The 20538-nt window shown below is 36.3% G+C and overlaps 1 pseudogene; it reads left to right on the forward strand.

The window, feature by feature from the left end:
- LOC132424349 (small ribosomal subunit protein uS5 pseudogene) overlaps nt 1-11261 on the forward strand; it is a 38518-nt pseudogene extending 27257 nt beyond the window's left edge.
- The last annotated feature ends 9277 nt before the right edge of the window (nt 11262-20538 follow it).

A 20538-nucleotide genomic window follows, 5' to 3' on the forward strand; every position in this document is an offset into this window, starting at 1 on the left:
GTTTTAATTTCATTCTTTTACATGTAGCTGTCCAGTTTTCCTAGCACCACTTTTTGAAGAGAATGTCTTTTCTCCATTGTATATCTGTGCCTCCTTTGTCATAGATTAGTTGACCATATGTGCATTGGTTTATCTCTGGGTTGTCTATCCTGTTCCATTGATCTATATTTCTGTTTTTGTGCCAGTACCATATTGTCTTGATTACTGTAGCTTTGTAGTATAGTCTGACATCAGGGAGTCTAATTCCTCCAGCTCCTTTTTTTCCCTCAAGATCGCTTTGGATATTCAGGGTCTTTTGTGTCTCCATACAAAGTTTAATATTTTTTTGTTCTAGTTCTGTAAAAAAATTCCTTTGGTAATTTGATAGGGATTGCATTGAATCTGTAGATTGCTTTGGGTAGTATAGTCATTTTCACAATATTTATTCTTCTAACCAAACAACATGATATATCTTTCCATCTATTTGTGTCATCTTTGATTGCTTTCAGCAGTGTTTTATAGTTTTCTGAGTACAGGTCTTTTACCTCCTTAGGTAGGTTTATTCCTAGGTATTTTATTCTTTTTGATGTACTGGTGAATGTAGTTATTCCTTAATTTCTCTTTTTGATATTTTATTGTTAGTGTATAGGAATGCATGAGATTTCTGTGTATTAATTTTGTATCCTGCTACTTTACCAAATTCATTGATTAGCTCTAGTATTTTTCTGGTGGCATCTTTAGGCTTCTCTCTATATAGTATCATGTCATCTGCAAACAGTGAAAGTTTTACTTCTTCTTTTCCAATTTGTATTACTTTTATTTCATTTTCCTCTCTGATTGTTGTGGCTAAGACTTCCAAAACTATGTTGAATAATAGTGGTGAGAGTGGACATCCTTGTCTTCTTCCTGATCTTTGAGGAAATGCTTTCCATTTGTCACCATTGAGAATGATATTTGCTGTGTTTGTCATATATGGCCTTTATTATGTTGAGGTAGGTTCTCTCTACTCCCACTTTCTGGAGAGTTTTTATCCTAAATATGTGTGCATATTTTATTCTCAATTTGTTAATATGTTTGTATCACTTTGATTGATTTGCATATATTGTATAATCCCTGCATCCCAGGGTAAATCCCACTTGATCATGGTGTATGATCCTTTTAATGTGCTTTTGGTTTCTGTTTGCTAGTATTTTGTTGAGGATTTTTGCATCTATATTCGTCAGTGATATTGGTCTGTACTTTTCCTTTTTTTTAGTGTCTCTGTCTGGTTTTGGTATCAGGGTGATGGTGGCCTCTTAGAATGAGTTTGGGAGTGTACCTTCATCTGCAATTTTTTGGAAGAGTTTGAGGAGGATGGCTGTTAGCGCTTCTCTAAATGTTAGATAGAATTCACGTGTGAAGCCATCTGGTCCTGGACTTTTGTTTGTTGGAAAATTTTGACTCACAGTTTCAATTTCATTATTTGTGATTGGTCTGTTCATATTTTCTATTTCTTCCTGGTTCAGTCTTGGAAGATTATACCTTTCTAAGAATTTGTCCATTTCTTCCAGGTTGTCCACTTTATTGGCATAGAGTTGCTTGCAGTAGTCTCTTAGGATGCTTTGTATTTCTACTGTGTCCGTTGTAACTTCTCCTTTTTCATTTCTAGTTTTATTGATTTGAGTCCTCTCCCTTTTTTTTTTTTTTTGAGTTTGGCTAAAGGTTTATCAATCTTGTTTACCTTCTCAAAGAACCACCTTTCAGTTTTACTGATCTTTGCTACTCTTTTATTTGTTTCTATTTCATTTATTTCTGTTCTGATCTTTATGATTTCTTTCCTTCTCCTAACTTTGGGTTTTGTTTGTTCTCTTTCTCTAGTTCCTTTAGGTGTAAGGTTACATTGCTTCTTTGAGCTTTTTCTTATTTCTTGAGATAGGATTGTATTGCTATAAACTTCTGTCTTAGAACTTCTTTTCCTGCATCCCATAGATTTTGGATTGTCGTGTTTTCATTGCCTTTTGTCTCCAGGTATTTTTTGATTTCGTCTTTGATTTCTTCAGTGATCTCTTGTTTATTTAGTATTGTATTGTTTAGCTTCCATGTCTTTTTGCTTTTTACAATTTTCCCTGTAATTTGTTTCTAAACTCATAGTGTTGTGGTCAGAAAAGATGCTTGATATGATTTCAATTTTCTTAAATTTACTGAGGCTTGATTTGTGACCCAAGATGTGATCTATCCTGGAGAATGCTCCATGTGCTCTTGAGAAAAAAATGTAATCTGCTGTTTTTGGATGGAATGCCCTATAAATATCAATTAAATCTATCTGGTCTATTGTGTCATTTAAAGCTTGTGTTTCCTTATTAATTTTCAGTCTGGATGATCTGTCCATTGGTGTAAGTGAGGTGTTAAAGTCCCCCACTATAATTGTGGTACTGTCAATTTCCTCTTTTATAACTGTTAATATGTGCATAATGTATTGAAGTGTCCTATGTTGTGTGTGTGTGTATATATATATATATATATATATATATATATATATATATATATATTTGCTATATCTTCTTCTTGGATTGATCCCTTGATCATTATGTAGTGTCTTTATTGTCTCTTGTAACATTCTTTATTTTAAAGTCTATTTTATCTGATATGAGTATTGCTACTCCAGCTTTCTTTTGATTTCCATTTTTATGGAATATCTTTTTCCATTCCCTCACTTTCAGTCTGTATATGTCCCTAGGTCTGAAATGGGTCTCTTGTAGACAGCATATCTATGGGTTTTTTGTTTGTTTGTTTGTTTTTGTATCCATTCAGCAAGGCTGTGTCCTTTGGTTGGACCATTTAATCCATTCACATTTAAGGTCATTATTGATATGTATGTTCCTGTTACCATATTCTTAATTATTTGTGGTTTGTTTTTGTAGGTTCTTTTTTCTCTTCTGTTTCCCACTTGGAGAAGTGCCTTTAGCATTATTGTAAAGCTGGTTTGGTGGTGCTGAATTCTCTTAGATTTTGCTTGTCTGTAACACTTTTGATGTCCCTATCAAATCTGAATGAGATTCTTGCCAGGTAGAGTAATCTTGGTTGTAGGTTCTTCCCTTTCATCACTTTAAATATATTGTGCCACTCCCTTCTAGCTTGTAGAGTTTCTGCTGAGAAATCAGCTGTTACCCTTATGGGAATTCACTTTTATATTATTTGTCATTTTTCCCTTGCTGCTTTCAATATTTTTTCTGTGTCTTTAATTTTCTTTAATTTGATTACTTTGTGTCTCAGCATATTTCTTCTTGGGTTTATCCTGCTTGGGACTCTCTGCACTTCCTGGAGTTGGGTGGCTATTTCCTTTCCCATGTTTGGGAAGTTTTCAACCATAATCTCTACAAATATTTTCTCAGGTCCTTTCTCTCTCTCTTCTCCTTCTGGGACCCCTATAATGCAAATGTTGGTGTGTTTAATATTGTCCCAGTGATCTCTGAGGCTGTCTTCATTTCTTTTCATTATTTTTTCTTTATTCTGTACTGTGGAGGTGAATTCCACCATTCTGTCTTCCGGGTCACTATCCATTCTTCTGCCTCAGTTATTCTGCTATTGATTCCTTCTAGTGTACTTTTCATTTCAGTTATTGTATTGTTCATCTCTGTTTGTTTGTTCTTTAATTCTTGTAGGTGTTTTTTCTATAAGTCTTCTAGGTCTTTGTTAAACATTTCCTGCATCTTCTTCATCTTTGCCTCCATTCTTTGTCTGAGGTCCTTGATCATCCTCATTATAATTATTCTGAATTCTTTTCCTGGAAGGTTGCTTATCTCCACTTCATTTAGTTGTTTTTCTGGGGTTTTATCTTGTTCCTATATCTGGTAAATAGTCCTCTGCCTTTTCATTTTGTCTGTCTTTCTGTGAATTTGTTTTTTGTTCCACAGGATGCAGGATTGTAGTTTTCCTTGCTTATGCCCTCTGGTGGATGAGGCTATCTAAGAGGCTTGTGCAAGCTTTCTTATGGGAGGGACTGGGGGTGGGTAAAGCTGGGTGTTGCTCTGGTTGGCAGAGCTCAGTAAAACTTTAATCTGCTCGTTTGCTGATGGGTGAGGCTGTGTTCCATCCTTCTTGGTTGTTTGGTCTGAGATGACCCTGCACTGGAGCTTACCCAATTCTTTGAAGGGGCTAATGGTAGACACTGGGAGAGCTCACACTAAGGAGTACTTCACAGAACTTCTGCTACTAGTGTGCTTGTCCCCACAGTGAGCCACAACCACCACCACCCCAGCCTCTGCAGGAGACCCTCCAACACTAGCAGTTAGGTCTGGTTCAGGCTCCTATGGGGTCACTGTTTCCCTCTCCTGGGTCCTGATGTGCACACTACTTTGTGTGTGCCCTCCAAGAGTGGAGTCTCTATTTCCTCCAGTCCTGTCAAAGTCCTGCAATCAAATACCGCTAGCTTTCAAAGTCTGATTCTCTAGGAATTGCTCCTCCTGTTGCTGGACCCCCAGATTGGGAAGCCTGACTTGTGGTTCAGAACCTTCACTCTAATCGGTGGACTTCTGAGGTATAAGTATTCTCCAGTTTGTAAGTCGTCCACCCAGTGGTCATGGGATTTTATTTTATTGTGATTGCACTCCTCCTACCATTTAATTGAAGCTTTTCCTTTGTCTTTGGATATGGAGTATCTTTTCTGGTGAGTTCCAGTGTTTCCTTGTTGATGATTGCTCAGCAATTAGTTGTGATTGTAGTGCTCTTGCAAGAGGGAGTGAGCTCACGTCCTTCTACTCTGCCATCTTGAACCAATCTCCTCCATCCCAAGAGACTTTTCTAACCTAAGAAATTGACATCGACATCCTTGTTAGAAACCAACCTAACATTCAAACATGTGAACCCAGACATGAAAGTAATTAACCCTCATGGATCCATCATTGACCTCTTAGGAATAGATGTTGGGTGGATAAATCTTCCCCCTTCAATGCTGCAGGTAACCAGTTCTAAGAGGCATTCCATAAGGCTCTTCAAGAGGTCACAAGTAAGATCTAACGCTAGTCAACCTTTGCAGTGACCAATGCAGTAACTCATCTTGAGGTAGGAGATAGATGGGTCCCAGGCTGAACAGCTGCAGTTTGTCCCCTGTGGACAGAAACTCCAAGATGAAGAGGAGGAGGAGCTAAGCCCTGCCCAGATAAGAGACCACACATTTTTCATTCTCGAGGTCAAGGAGAGCTTTCCGACTACACATGCACAGAAAGGCTCCTTGGAGCTCAAAAAGGGAAGGGGTGCCACTCCATAGTAAGTGACGTCAACTATCCATAGGCCCGTTTGTTGGAATCCATCTTGACTAAGAGATGCACATGCATACATGAGAGGACCCTGAGACAAACCAAATACAGACTCAGAACCAGGCAAAGCAAGATGATTGGCCAAAGGAAACCCTGAAGAAATGGCCCATATAAATGATTCAAAGTACCGTGAGGGCACGACCCTCTCTCTCTGAGTCCATCCATGTGTCTATCCACAGGTACCCTTTCTCCTTCTAATAAACACTTTACTTGTTTCACTTATTTCCCATCTCTATGTGGAATTTCATTTCTACACAGCTGATGGGCCAGGGCCTCGTCAGTGGCCACTGGTTCCTGGTGGTCTAGTAGCTAGGATTTAGCACTCTCACTGCCTTGGCCTGACTTCAGTCTCTGGCTGGGAACTGAAAACCTGCCTCAAGCTGCTGCAGGCCAAGGTCAGCCAAGATCAATACTTGTAATGTTTTTCTCTTATTCCCTGTCCCTCAATCCTGTTTTTTGTGATGACATTCCAAATATACTTCCTGTACTACAAACCTTTGTTTTTGGCCCCCTTTTTTTTTTTTTTGACCAAAACTATACGTGCCTTCAAATACTTTAGCAGATACCATATATTAAATATCTTTCAGAGAATTCATAGGACACATTTAGCATAATGGGAATTTTAAGAAGTCCAACAGTTAGTAAATATGTTAATTTTTAATTTACTTTGTTTAAACTTGAATTTTCCTACCTTTTTTAAATCACAAAGCCTTCCTTTCCTTGACATAATATCTTTCGACATCCTAACACTAAAAACATGTTAATGACCAGGAAACTGACCATGTAGTTCTTTTATCATTCCATCATATTATTCACTGAGCCATGAGAAGTTTCCTTCACTATCTTAACTTTTATTATATTATTGAGAACCATGATTTTTGCTGTGGATTAAGCAAATCCACTCATATATCCTATATGTCTTTAAGGACATTATTTGAAGGCTTTCATAATTCTACCTTTAGTTGCAAACACCAGCTTCAAAACCTGGGAGAATGGGCTTCCCTGGTGGCGCAGTGGTTGAGAGTCCGCCTGCCGATGCAGGGGACACGGGTTTGTGCCCCGGTCCGGGAGGATCCCACATGGCGCGGAGCGGCTGGGCCTGTGAGCCATGGCCGCTGAGCCGGCGCGTCCAGAGCCTGTGCTCTGCAACGGGAGAGCCCACAACAGTGAGAGGCCCACATACCGCAAAAAAAAAAAAAAACCTGGGAGAAGATGATAAGAATTAAAGTTAATTTAAAAAAAAAAAAGAAAAAAGGGAGATAGTTGAATGATTATTATATGTAAGGTCAATTGGACAAATTAAAAAAAGAAAAAAAAAAAGATCATTTCTTTCCCCAAGAAATCACAAATATTAAACAAACTGTCAAATTTATGTTCATTAGTATTAGATGTTAATAATCATGTTTCCTTTTCTCCAGACAGCTTAGCCTTTCATGCTCCTTTGGAATTATGTGATTTGCTTTGTCAATGAAATATGAGTATCACTGATATACCTTATTTTTCTCCATACTTGATAATTGTGGAGCACAAGTTGATATGAAGGAGTTATATGACTGAAACAGCTTACATCAAACAAACAAACAAAAAAGCTTTCGTTAAGTCATTAAAATCCTAACGCTAGTTATTGCAGCTTGACCTAGCCTATCTTGATCTATGGAATAATTTGAAAGTATGATAGAATAAATGCCACCAGCTTTAACCTGAGGTAACTTCTAAATAAATTATTAATTCCTTCTCATGAAAATATTTTTCGAGTGTTAATTATGAGACAGGTCCTCTTGTGAGCACTGTAGCTTGATTGGAGATCAAAACAATGTTTCTGTTCTCATGCAGTTTATTCCTTAGAGGAACACAGACAATAAACTAATAAATAGACAACCACCAACAAGGTGGTTTTAAATTACTTTTGATTATTAAGAAAAATAGCAGCAGGGACTATAATGGAAATGCTGGGGGTCCAGAAGCAGGGAACTTCAGTTACTCCTGGAAGGTCTCCTGGAGAAGAAGGTGTGATCTGAATGATAAGAAGTGATATTCTCCTCTGAAAGAAACTACAACTCCTAGGAGAAATGGCTAATTCTAGGGCTGGAGCAAGGGAAATACAAGATGTGTTTAGAGCCTCATGTAGTACCTCAAAATAAGGAAGTGCTCAAAAAAATTTTAAAGGATGAAGACATTCAAAGAGTTACTGGAGACAGTCTGAAAGAGTTCCCAAGCTTAAAAAGATTGAGCAACAAATAAATAATGTAGTACTGGATTATAACTTAAGGTGTAAGTTACTTATTGAATCCATAATGGTGTAAAAAAATGATTGAATAAATAGAGAAGGGAAATATTTTCCTTACAGAAGAATTCTACATGATAGAGAGATAGTGTTATGGTCTGAATTGTGTCTCTCCATAATTTATATGTTGAAATCCTAGCTTTCAGCATCTCAGAATGTGACTGTATTTAGAAATAAGGCCTTAAAGTGGTGATTAATGTAGGGGAGGAAAAAAAAAATCTCTTCCTCTCTCCTCTTAAAACCAATGTCTGTGGCTAGCAAATCAAACTGATAAAAGATTAACAAAAGAAAAACAATGTTATCTATACAGATTCTCATGGGAGTATGCAAAGTAAAACATAACTCAAGGAGGCAGCCAGCTTATATAATATTTTAGTGTAAACAAGGGGAAATGGAATTTGGGGCTTTTGGGTTGAGAAGGCAAATTATGGGAGGGTGAGGGAAGGAAATCTATGGTAAATAAAGGTTGTCTTGAAATTTAGATTAGAGTCTCTTAGATGACATGAGGTGTCCCTGGACTAGCCCGTTTTCCTGGTATAGAGATATCTTTACAAATAGAAATTTTCCTTATAAATGTAAATTTATTTTAAAAAGGAGACATTTATAATTTATTTTTAAGTAGTTGGGGAGAGGTAAATAACTTTTGCTGTGTCTGCCGGTGCTCAAATGATTTTATCTCCACATAATTCATATGCTAAGGATGCATATTTTGGGGTGGGATATTCAAATACATTTCATTAAATTAAAATGAGACCTTTAAGGTGGCTCTTAATTCAATATGACTTTATTAAAAAAAAAAGAGTGAGATTAAGATACACAGAGAGAGATATCAGGGACACAGAGGAACAACCATGTAAAGAGGCAGCAAGAAGGTGTCTATCTGCAGGCCAAGGCGAGAGACAGTCTCAGGGGAAACCAACCCTGCCAGCACCAGCACCTTGACCTTGGAATTCCAGCCTCCAGAACTGTGAGAAAATACATTTCTGTTGTTTAAGCCACCCAGTCTGTGGTACTTTGTTAGGGCAACCGTAGAAAATGAACATATATATGTATATACATAATTTTATCTATATCAGTATCTATCTATCTATATCTAATCTAAAAAGAGACAGAGGGACAGAGAGAAACAGAGAAAGAAAAACAATTCACCTCCCGGAGGCAGAACTTAATCTTCCACCCTGAATGTGGGGGGAAATTAATAGCTTGGTGCCACAAAAGAGAATATCAAAAGGAAAAAAGAAATAATAACTTTACCATGGAGAAACCTGACAAACACTACCTTAACCAAGTGATCTAGTTTGACAGCACTGATAGTGTTGTGTTGTTGACACATATCTACTGATCGAGGTAATGAAAAGGATACTTCATCTCTATTCTTTCCCCAAACCCCCTAACTCCTGTCTAATAACGAGAAAAACATCAGACAAATACAGTGAAGGACAACATACCTGAACAGAACTCAAAACCACCAAGGTCATCAAAAGAAGAAAACCTATGAAATCATCATAGACCAGAGGAAGCTAAGGAGACATGATGAATAAATGCAATGTGGTGTCCTCAATAGAATTCTGGAACAGAAAAGGGAAATTAATGGAAAAACTGGTGAAATCTAAGCACATTGAAAAGTTTAGTTTATAAAAATGTATCACTGTTGGTTTCTTAGTTGTGACAGTGTAACATGGTTACATACAAAGCTATATGCAATGACACAGTCTAGTCAAATTCTGACGTCCTCCAGATAGAATCATAATTAATTATGGCTAGGTTTGAGCTGGTGATAATTTATAGAAAAACGTATTATTTGCTGATGACCAAATGATCAATATCTTTCTAGTTCAGATCTCTTTTCTGGAACAAGAATCTTGTATGAGAAAAGTAGGTATTTTGCTTCTATATTTACTGAAATACTCTACTGCAAAGAATTCTGTATTCAGGAACATCTGGTGCAAAAGGACATCTTGGTTCAAGATTTCTCAGCCTTCATCACATTTTGTTACTTTAATAAAATGAAGTATATTCCTTTGTCTTCCTCTCAATATTCTGCCTAATCCAAAAATGGCCCTCTAGCGCTTCACTGGCTGAATAGAAATACCATCATTTTATTCAGAATGAACATAGGCCAATGGTTGTACCTCTCGTTACATATGATCTTTGGAATGACTGGTGAGAGCCTAAGAAGTAATATATCTTTATCATAACTAGTCTGAAGATACGTTTTCATGTCCTTGGTCCAATAATTCTAATAGATATATCACTATTTCCCACTCATTCAAACTCAAGCATGAATCTCATCTGAACCCCTTCTTATCCAATGACCCATACACTTGATTCTTCACTTCTAAATATTCCTTCTTGTATTTATTGAAATAAGTAATTTATTTTCTTATTCAGTTCCTCATTTCTCATTTGCCAATATGTTTTTATTGAAGTGATGTATGGATGTGTGCACGTGTATATGCTTGTCAAAAGGGTTAAATTTAAATAAATAAATGTTGGAGATCGTACGGAGATCGTACAGACTCTATGATCTAACATATTAATATAAAATTTGAAGCTTTCTCTGCCCCTGTGCTCAGAACAGTATGAACGTTCAGCTACTGTGACAAGATTCTAATTACCTGTTTGACATTCCCAATGTTTTAACACTGGGCTACTATTTTTTTTTTTTTTTTTTTTTTTGCGGTACGCGGGCCTCTCACTGTTGTGGCCTCTCCCGTTGTGGAGCACAGGCTCCGAACACTCAGGCTCAGCGGCCATGGCTCACGGACCCAGCCGCTCCGCGGCATGTGGGATCTTCCCGGACCGGGGCACGAACGATGCCCTTTGCATCGGCAGGCGGACTCTCAACCACTGTGCCACCAGGGAAGCCCTAACACTGGGCTACTCTTGTAAGGCACTTCAACAAATAGAAGTATCTACACATACGGCTCAGAAATCCTACTTTTATAAATGGAAGAATAGAATTAATTTTCTTTCCTGCTCAAAAATTTACTCCTTCCATGAAATCTACACAGGTATCTTTTATTTAGTCCCTGGAGGATATCTATCACCTCTCCCTGCCCATCAAGGAATCTGAGATCACTGAGTTTTTCCTGAAAGTGTTCCTGAAGGAGGAGATTCTGAAGAGTATACCTGTGCAAAAGCAGATCTACACTGGCCAGCAGACCAGGTTCAAGGCATTTATCACCATTGGGAATTACAACAACATGTTATTCTGGGTGTTAAGTGCTCCAAAGAGGGAGCCATTGCAATTTATGGGGCCATTATTCCAGCCAAGGTCGCCATACTCTCTGTGCAACAAGATAGTGGGGGGACGAGATTGGCAAGCCCTGCACCGACCCTTGCAAAGTAACCCACTGCTGTGGCTCTGTGCTGGTATACCTCTTCCCCACCCACAGAGGAACTGGAATAGTCTCAGCCCCTGTGCCCAAGAAATTGCAGTTGATGGCTAGTATCAATGACTGCTACATCTCAGCCAGGGGCTGCAGTACCACCATGGATAACTTCACCAAATCCACCTTCCACGACATCTCCAAGACCTACAACTATCTCATCCCATCCTCTGGAAAGAGACTGTGTTCACTAAGCCTCCCTATCAGGAATTCACTGACCATCTTGTAAAGACCCACACCACAGTTTCCACATAGAGGACCTAGGCTCCAGCTGTGGCCACCTGTAATAAACTATATGGGAAAAGAATCTGAAAAAGAATGGATATATGTATATGTATAACTGAAACACTTTCCTGTACACCTGAAACTAATACAACATTATAAATCAACACTATTCCAATATAAAATAAAAATTTAAAAAAAAAATCATGCCATAAACAAAATATTAAAATGTAAAATAAAACGAGTTTGGTCTTTTGCTCACTTTAGGCATTATATTTAAACAGGAGTATGATTCAAATTAACAAAAATCTAAGATAAATTGTCTATAAACAAAAACCAAAGAATGTTTGGCAAACTAGTAGGTTTAGGCTATTGGGGAGAGAAATTAAAAATTTAAATCGTAGTGAGCAGAACCTAATTTAATGTAAGACAATATTCAAAATTGGCTTTCTGGGCCCTTAGGGCTGTAACTCAAATTTGTTTTGGCATTTCCAACACTGTGTAACCATATTTTTCATATGTTTAGACAGTGAAATTTGGCAAATAATTGATAGTAGGTACGATTGATTTTAAGGAACCGTATGGCAACATACCAATAATTTTAGTCCCAATAAACAGAATTTAAATAAGAGATAATGGACTTTCTCCTCTGTGGATATTAATCCCTTTCAAATCAGTTAATTTTAGGGAAGTCTTTAATATCTTTGTTAATCTTCTGGACATTGTCTCCAGCATTTTCTATATGATAAGAATTTTGATGACAATATAAAACTCAGAAGCATTAGAAATCTTTTCACTATAAACTACTAATGTTGGCTTCCAAAATAACAGGAATTGTACTTTTCTACATATTCCCTTGCTTATAGAAGATTTCAATCACACAGAAATCATCTAGCAAACTACAATTTTGATGTGTTTATAAAATCTTTATTCTTCCCTCATCCCCACCACTGTTAACACATATGATACACGTTTGCAGAGAAATTAGGATGCACCATTCCTAATTTATGTAGAGAGTGAATTTTCAGATTAACTCTGACATGTACTCTGCATCCATTTGCAAAGTGATGTTTTTAATTACTCAGTTGAGGCAGGGAGCAAGAAGAATAGAATCTAAATAGTTTTCTAGTGTTCTAACTTAAGCCTTAAAAAATTGCCTATTTAATTTGAGCTACTATAAACCCTAAAAAAAATTCAAGCATGTTCAATATAAATATGGGGATACAAAACAAAAATAAAACTAATTTTTGGATTACCTTCTCCTCTGAGTACTTGTACTACCGCAATAAATTCTGAATTATTGACCATAATGAAAATACTATCTGATGGATTAAGACCTAAAATGTCTTAATATTCACTCTATAGATTAAATTAATTTAAAACTTCTCCTTGGTTTATAGGTTTATAGCCACTTTGTAATATTCTTAAAGGATTATAGGTCAACTAAAATGTTGAAGTTTCTAAAGCATATTCCATGAAAACATTTTTTAAAAAGTATTTATATACATGAATAAGCCTTTGTTGGGAAGAATTTGTTTTTATTGCCTTTTCTGTAAAATTATTAAATGTCCTTATTTGAGTTTGAGATAGATTCTCTCTTAAAAACTCAAATACCCATTTAACTAAAATGTATATTTTAATAACTGATATTTCTGATGAACAAGACTGGATTTACAACCATAGACTGTAATCAAAGCCTTGAGAACTCAAACTGAATACTTTTATTCTTACACTGATGAAAAAATCCAATAATATCTTTATCTAATTAAGTATTTACCATGATGATACCTTTCCCATGAGCAAGATGCAATACTTGTTTCAAAGGTAGTGCAGTCCAAATTCTTAAAGTGATAAAGTGATTTTCAATATAGCCCATATTCTTGAGATTGAAATATTTTGGTCAAATTCATTTTACCCAGGGGGTCAGGTCTAGTACATTGTGATTTGTGAGTGTCCTAAATGAAAGGACAGACATACTCAGTTGAGCAACATTACAATTAATTTTTTATACAAAAGATATTCCAGGGATGAAAAGAAACTTACATCCTGAAAACTTATAATTATTCTACTACTTTTGTTTGCCCACTCATTATGATATAATCACAGCATGGGACAGTCTGGACTATAGACTATATTGAATAGACTTTGCACTTTTACAAAGTATCATTTTCCTTAAGCAAAATATTTTAAAGATGTTCTTAACTCAGAAGCTTGTTCATATTTCCTATTAATTAATTCCATTGATATAAATATACATAGATTCTGCTTTTGAAAATAATTTAATTTACAGATATAACTTTTTTTTTCTGTTTATTTTTATTTTTATTTATTTATGTTTTTTCGGTACGCGGGCCTCTCACTGTTGTGGCCTCTCCCGTTGTAGAGCACAGGCTCTGGACGCGCAGGCTCAGTGGCCATGGCTCACGGGCCCAGCCACTCCGCGGCATGTGGGATCTTCCCGGACCGGGGCACGAGCCCGCGTCCCCTGCATCGGCAGCATTGGCGGACGGACTCTCAACCACTGCGCCACCAGAGAAACCCTATTTTTATCTTTTTAATTGTCAGAGTTGGAGAAAATTTTTTCTGTATATTAGCTTCCAGTTTCAAACGGAACATTTGCACAACTAAATGTAGTTTCTGTATTTCTATATAATTCATAACCATTAATTTTATGGTAGTCATAATAAGAGCAACAATGAAGACAACAGGTATTGCATAAGGTTTTTACCATGTGGCAGCTGGTGGGTCACATGCTTTTCATCTTTCTCTTTTAATTCCTATACACCCCTATGAGTAAATTCTTGTTATTCCCATTTTACAGATGAAGGAATTGAAATTCAGTTCAGCTGAACAAGGTTGCAAACCAATAAGTGATGGAGCTAAAATTTGAACCAATGTTTAAACTGCCAAAACTTATGTTCTCAAGCTCTACTGCCTTCCTGATAGAAATCGTCATGGAAGCCATAGCTAGTAAGTACGATGAAATAAAATACATTATAGAATATGGTAGATAAAAGTAGAAAACAGAAGGAAGAACTCCAGGCAGGTTGGTAAAATGGAGTTGGGTTCACTACCAGGGAAGGAAGCCAACACTTATTAGCATCCTGTTACAGTACAGATGATGGGGAGCCATTTCTAGTAATGCTGATTTGCTGGTTCAGTACTTTCCTAGTGAATTAACTTGAAATAACTTCCTACAGAGTCTCAAAAGAACCGATACACAATTGCTTCTCACAAAAGTGTAGAGGTAAAACCCATGCAATTTTAAATATTAAAGAAAATGATATACCTAACAATTGTGTATTAAAAAACTGTTTAGAAGAATAATGGTACAGTGAATACCTTTTATTTTTGATCTAAGTGCCATATATTAAATCATTACTAGGCTCATTTTATTTTTCTATGGTGTTTTATAAATACTTCTAAGCTGAAGAATATAAATTATGTTTTCCTACATAGATTCAAAAATTAAAGGTTATATTTTTCATGCATAACTAATACAATTTCATTACCTTTTAAGGAATCAGAAAAATAAAACTAAAAGTGGCATAGCTTGGAAAAGAAATGTCAAGATGCCAAGGTACTGACAATAACAATACAGTGATAGAATGAGTGACATGTACAGTGCGGTTATCTCAAACTGTCAAACTAACCAACTGAATTACTACCCAGGCCCCAACGTATTGCTTAACCCCTAGAAACACCACAGTGATTCTGTACTGTGTTATGTATTAGGAAAAGAGTGCCACACAATTTTTGATAATTTGGGGAAAATTGCCACACACATACACACAACCTTAGGTATATAGATATGGATTGAATTTAGATAGATTGAGGCCAATCAAAGGAAGGAACCTTAAATTCAATATTAAATCTCTGAAATATGAACAGAGGCAAGAAAATGTTTCCTGATTTCTCCATGTTTTGAAGCAAACTCTTATAAGAATGCTTGCAAAGAAGTGTCTCAGGAAGCGTGCGCCCCTTCTCAGTGGGGTCGGGGCTGGTGCACGTGGCAAATCTTAATGTTGTCTGTTTGCCAGCGCTTCTGGGCCACCAGTTTCCTTATCTTCCACTCTGACTTCCCCAGCCTGCTGTTCCAGGTGTCCACAAAGAAAAAAAAAAAAGAATGTTGGCAAAAAAAAATAAAAATGATAGAATTAATCATTCAAGTATGATCAGATTTTCTCTAAGTATTGGCACATACGTGGATAGTTCCTGCTATGGGATAAATATTTGTCCCCCACCCCTCTCCCACAAATTCACATGTTTAATCCCCAATGTGATCGTTTCTGGAGGTGAGACCCTTAGGAGGTAACTAGGTTTACATGAGGTCATGAGAATGGAGTCCCCATGATAGGATTAATTCCCATATAAGATGAGGAAGAAATCAAAACCCTCTCTGTCTCTATCATGTGAGCGTATAACAAGAAGGCAGTCATCTACAAGCTAAGGAGAGAGCTCTCACCAGACATCTAAGCTACTGGGACCTGGATCTTCGACTTCCCAGCTTCCAGAACTATGAGAAATAAGCGTCTTTTATTTAAGCCACCCAATATATGGAACTGTGTTGTAGCAGTCCCAGGTAACTAAGAAATTTCCCTTCTCTATTCTCCAATGATATTATGGTTAGTTCTCTATGTCAATCTCTCTACAACTAGACCCATAAATACCTTGAAGTCATAAACCACCAGTATATGGCAGAATGAAATCCCTAGAAATATCCTTATATGTAGCCCATTGGATGACAATTCAAATCGCTCACATTTATGCAATATTTAGAATTTCCCAAAGTGCTTCTACATGTTACCTCATTTAGCACCATCACACTATCATTGTGAAAATATTTAATATATCTAATTTCCAGATGAAAACAACTGAGTTTAGATAAGACAAGAAACTTCCCAAAGTCATAAAGCTATGTCATTTGAATTTTTGAACACATTAAATATTCATATACACTTTTTCTACCTTGAGCTTGACATTGATCTTTCTAGTTAATGAAGTTATTCATTAGTAAAATTATCTTTTTGAGACTATGTCCTCAAATAATTATCCAGGTTATTTTCAGAACATTTCACATTTATATCTGAGTGATAATGATCGATTAGTTTAAAAATGTCCACCTCTCCTATTTGTTGAATTTAATTTTTTGCAAGATGTTTAAATGGAATTCTTGCAGCATCTGTTTTAAATTAGGTTCTGCTAGACAGATAACAGCTGCCAGAGTGAGGAAGAAATAGACTTCCCCTTAGGTACAAACTGCAGAAGCAATTTAGAGAAACCTGGATCACCATTCTTGAACCCTTCAGTCCAATCAACTGTGATAGATTGGAAATTGTCCCTCCCCACAAATTCATGTTTTAATATTTGCAATCTATGAATGCAATCTAATGTGATAAAGTCTTTATAGAGGAGATTAAGTCATAGACCTTGAGATGGGGAAATTATCTTAGATTATCTATGTGGCTCCTTATCGCTATCACATGTATCCTTATAAGAAAGAGGCAAAGGTAGATTTAACAGAGGAAAAGGCCATGTGAAAATGGAGCAGGGAGAGATTTAAAGATGTTGACCTTGAAAATTGGAGTGATGTGGTTATAAGTGAAAAATGCCATCAGCCACCAGAAGCGGGAAGACTCAAAGAATGGATTTGCCCCTAGAGACTCCGTATGGAACATAGCCCAGCTGACGCCCTGATTTCAGCCCAATGATATGGATTCAGACTTCTGGACTCCAGAACTTTGAGAGAACAAATTTCTGTTGTTTTAGTCCACCTACTGTTTGGTAATTTGTTACAGCAACCACAGGAAATGAATACTTCAAAAACATATAAAAGATAACAAAGTGGATAACAGTGAATTATGGGCTAATTCTCCCTGTAGAGATTTCCATGGGAGAAGGCAGAGGTCCTGAGTTGAGTGAGATGAAGTCTAATGTGTGACTCATGCCTGAGAAAGACAAGGTATCCATGGAGCAGGAAAGAGGATGCTGCCAGGATTTATGGGGGCAAGGGATGCATGAGTGTTTCTGTGAACTAGATGTGGACCACAAAGGAGGGAATGAGTGTAGATCTACTTAGATCCTTTCTGACATTGGGTAGATAATTTGTGGTGCCCTGTGCAAAATAAAAATGTGAGCCACTTGTTAAAAAAGCAGGATACTTTTCCCTTTTCTTCTACAGTTTCTCTGTCTACATTTTGTGGTAGGCATAATAGTAGTCTTCCCAAAAATGTTCTTCTCCTAACCCCTGGAAGCTGAGAATACATGAGATTATGCAGTAAAAAGGGAATTAACATCGCAAATCAACTGACCTTAAAATGGGGTGGGAGGGTTTTCCTGGCCCAATGTAATGTCAATGATTCTTTTTTTTTTCTTTTCTTCTTTTTTTCCTGTTTTTTTTTTTTTAAATCTTTATTGGAGTATAATTGCTTTACAATGTTGTGTTAGTTTCTGCTGTATAACAAAGTGAATCAGCTATATGCATACATATATCCCCATATCCCCTCCCTCTTGTGTCTTTCTCCCACCCTCCGTATCCCACCCCTCTGGATGGTCACAAAGCACTGAGCTGATCTGCCTCTGCAATGCAGCTGCTTCCAATTAGCTATCTATTTTACATTTGGTAGTGTGTGTGTATATGTCCATGCCACTCTCTCACTTTGTCCCAGTTTATCATTCCCCCTCTCCATGTCCTCAACTCCATTCTCTACATCTGCATCTTTATTCCTGTCTTTTCCCTAGTTTCATCAGAACCATTTTTTTTTCTTTTTTAGATTCCATATATACGTGTTAGCATATGAGATATATATATATATATATATATATATATATATATATATACATATATTTATGATTTACTTCACTCTGTATGACAGACTATAGGTCCATCCACCTCACTACAAATAGTTCAATTTTGTTTCTTTTTATGGCTGAGTAATATTCCATTGTATATAAGTGCCACATCTTCTTTACCCATTCATCTGTCGATGGACACTTAGGTTACTTCCATGTCCTGGCTATTGTAAATAGTGCTGCAAGGAACATTGTGGTACATGCCTCTTTTTGAATTATGGTTTTCTAGGGGTATATGCCCAGTAGTGGGATTGCTGGCTCATATGGTAGTTCAATTTTTAGTTTTTTAAGGAACCTCCATACTGTTTTCCATAGTGGATATATCAATTTACATTCCCACCAACAGTGCAAGAGGGTTCCCTTTTCCCCACAACCTTTCTAGCATCTATTGTTTGTAGAATTTTGATGATGGCCATTCTGACTGGTGTGAGGTAATACCTCATTGCAGTTTTTATTGGCATTTTTCTAATGATTAGTGATGTTGAGCATCCTTTTGTGTGTTTGTTGGCAATCTGTATTTCTTTGGAGAAATGTCTATTTAGGCCTTCTGCCCATTTTTGGATTGAGGTTTTTTTTTTTTTTTTTTGATATTGAGCTGGATGAGCTGCTTGTATATTTTGGAGATTAATCCTTTGTCAGTTGCTTCATTTGCAAATATTTTCTCCCATTCTGAGGGTTGTCTTTTCACCTTGTTTATGGTTTCCTCTGCTGTGCAAAAGCTTTTAAGTTTCATTAGATCCCATTTGTTTATTTTTGTTTTAATTCCATTTCTCTAGGAGGTGGGTCAAAAAGGATCTTGCTGTGATTTATGTCATAGAGTGTTCTGTCTATGTGTTCCTCTAAGAGTTTTTTTTAATATCTGTCCTTACATTTAGGTCTTTAATCCATTTTGAGTTTTTTTTTTTTTTTGTGTGTGTGTGTAGGGGGTTAGAGAGTGTTCTAATTTCATTCTTTTACATGTAGCTGTCAAATTTTCCCAGCACCACTTATTGAAAAGGCTGTTTTTTATCCATTGTATATTCTTGCTTCCTTTATCAAAGATAAGGTGACCATATGTGTGTGGGTTTATCTCTGGGCTTTCTATCCTGTCCCATTCATCTATATTTCTATTTTTGTGCCAGTACCATACTGTCTTGATTACTGTAGCTTTGTAGTATAGTCTGAAGTCAGGGAGCCTGATTCCTCCAGCTCCATTTTTCTTTCTCAAAATTACTTTGACTATTCTGGGTCTTTTGTGTTTCCATACAAATTTTGCAGTTTTTTGTTCTAGTTTTGAGAAAAATGCCATTGGTAGTTTGATAGGCATTGCATTGAAACTGTAGATAGCTTTGGGTAGGATAGTCATTTTCACAATGTTGATTCTTCCAATCCAAGAACATGGTATATCTCTCCATCTGTTTGTATCATCTTTAATTTCTTTCATCAGTGTCTTATAGTTTTCTGTGTACAGAAACAATTGGATATTTGTTAGTAGGTAACATTCAAGAATACAATCACATCCACTATAGTAATTATTAGACAGCTCTTCCTTCAATTATGTATGCATTTGTTCTTTCGCTTACCTAATCATTTATTTTAAAAGAATTATTTAGTACCAATTTTATGACAGATATTGATCTGGGAATGAGGACCACAGAAGTGAACAGGCTTCAGAGAATTCCTGTTCCCATGAAGCTCACTTTCCAATGGAGAAGGGAAGAGATGATTCACAAATATAAGCAAATAAAAAAGTAAGGAAATTTCAGGTAGTAACACATACTATGTAAAACAGAGTATATTATGGGAAATAACTCAGTGTGGGGTGAGGGAAGAGTATTTGAGTTTGACCAATCAAATTGGCATGTTTGACCAATCAAATTGGCATATATGACTATTTGTCTGCATCAATTATATTTCCTTTTTTCTATATTAACAGATCCTTTATTATTATTATTTTTATTGTTTTCTTTTTCAAGACTATAACATGCCCTGCAAAATGTACTCACATCCCCAGATTCCCTTACTTCTTAGAGTGGTCATGTGACATAGTTCTAGCCAAGTGAATGTCAGGAGATGTCCCTATAGAGGGCATATTTTTCCAGATACAGTTTGAAAGCCTTGCTAGGAGAAAGCCCTTTAATCCCTTGTCCTTTCCCTAGTTTCTTCCACAGGTAAATTATTATATGCTGTGTTTCCAATATTTAAAATCTGACTATACCAAACATAAAAATCCCAATTTATTAAAAATTTATCTACCATTTTCCATATGAGTTGGTCAATTATATTTTACAAAAATTAATTTTTAATCTGGATATTTAAATTTCTGCCAAATTTGCTTGCAAAACTCTAATAATAGTAATATATAATACTCCACATATTATTCAGTATCTTCTCTACCTGTTGTTTTAACTCCTTTCTTATTCCTAATATGTATTTTAGTTTCCCTCTTTTATCCTTATACTGATTATCATATGTTTATCAATTTTCTTAAATTGTTTGAATATGTATTCATCTTTCTATTATATTTTGCTTTCTT

This window comes from Delphinus delphis, chromosome 4 (genome assembly GCF_949987515.2).
Source record: "Delphinus delphis chromosome 4, mDelDel1.2, whole genome shotgun sequence".
Classification (NCBI taxonomy): Eukaryota; Metazoa; Chordata; class Mammalia; order Artiodactyla; family Delphinidae; genus Delphinus; species Delphinus delphis.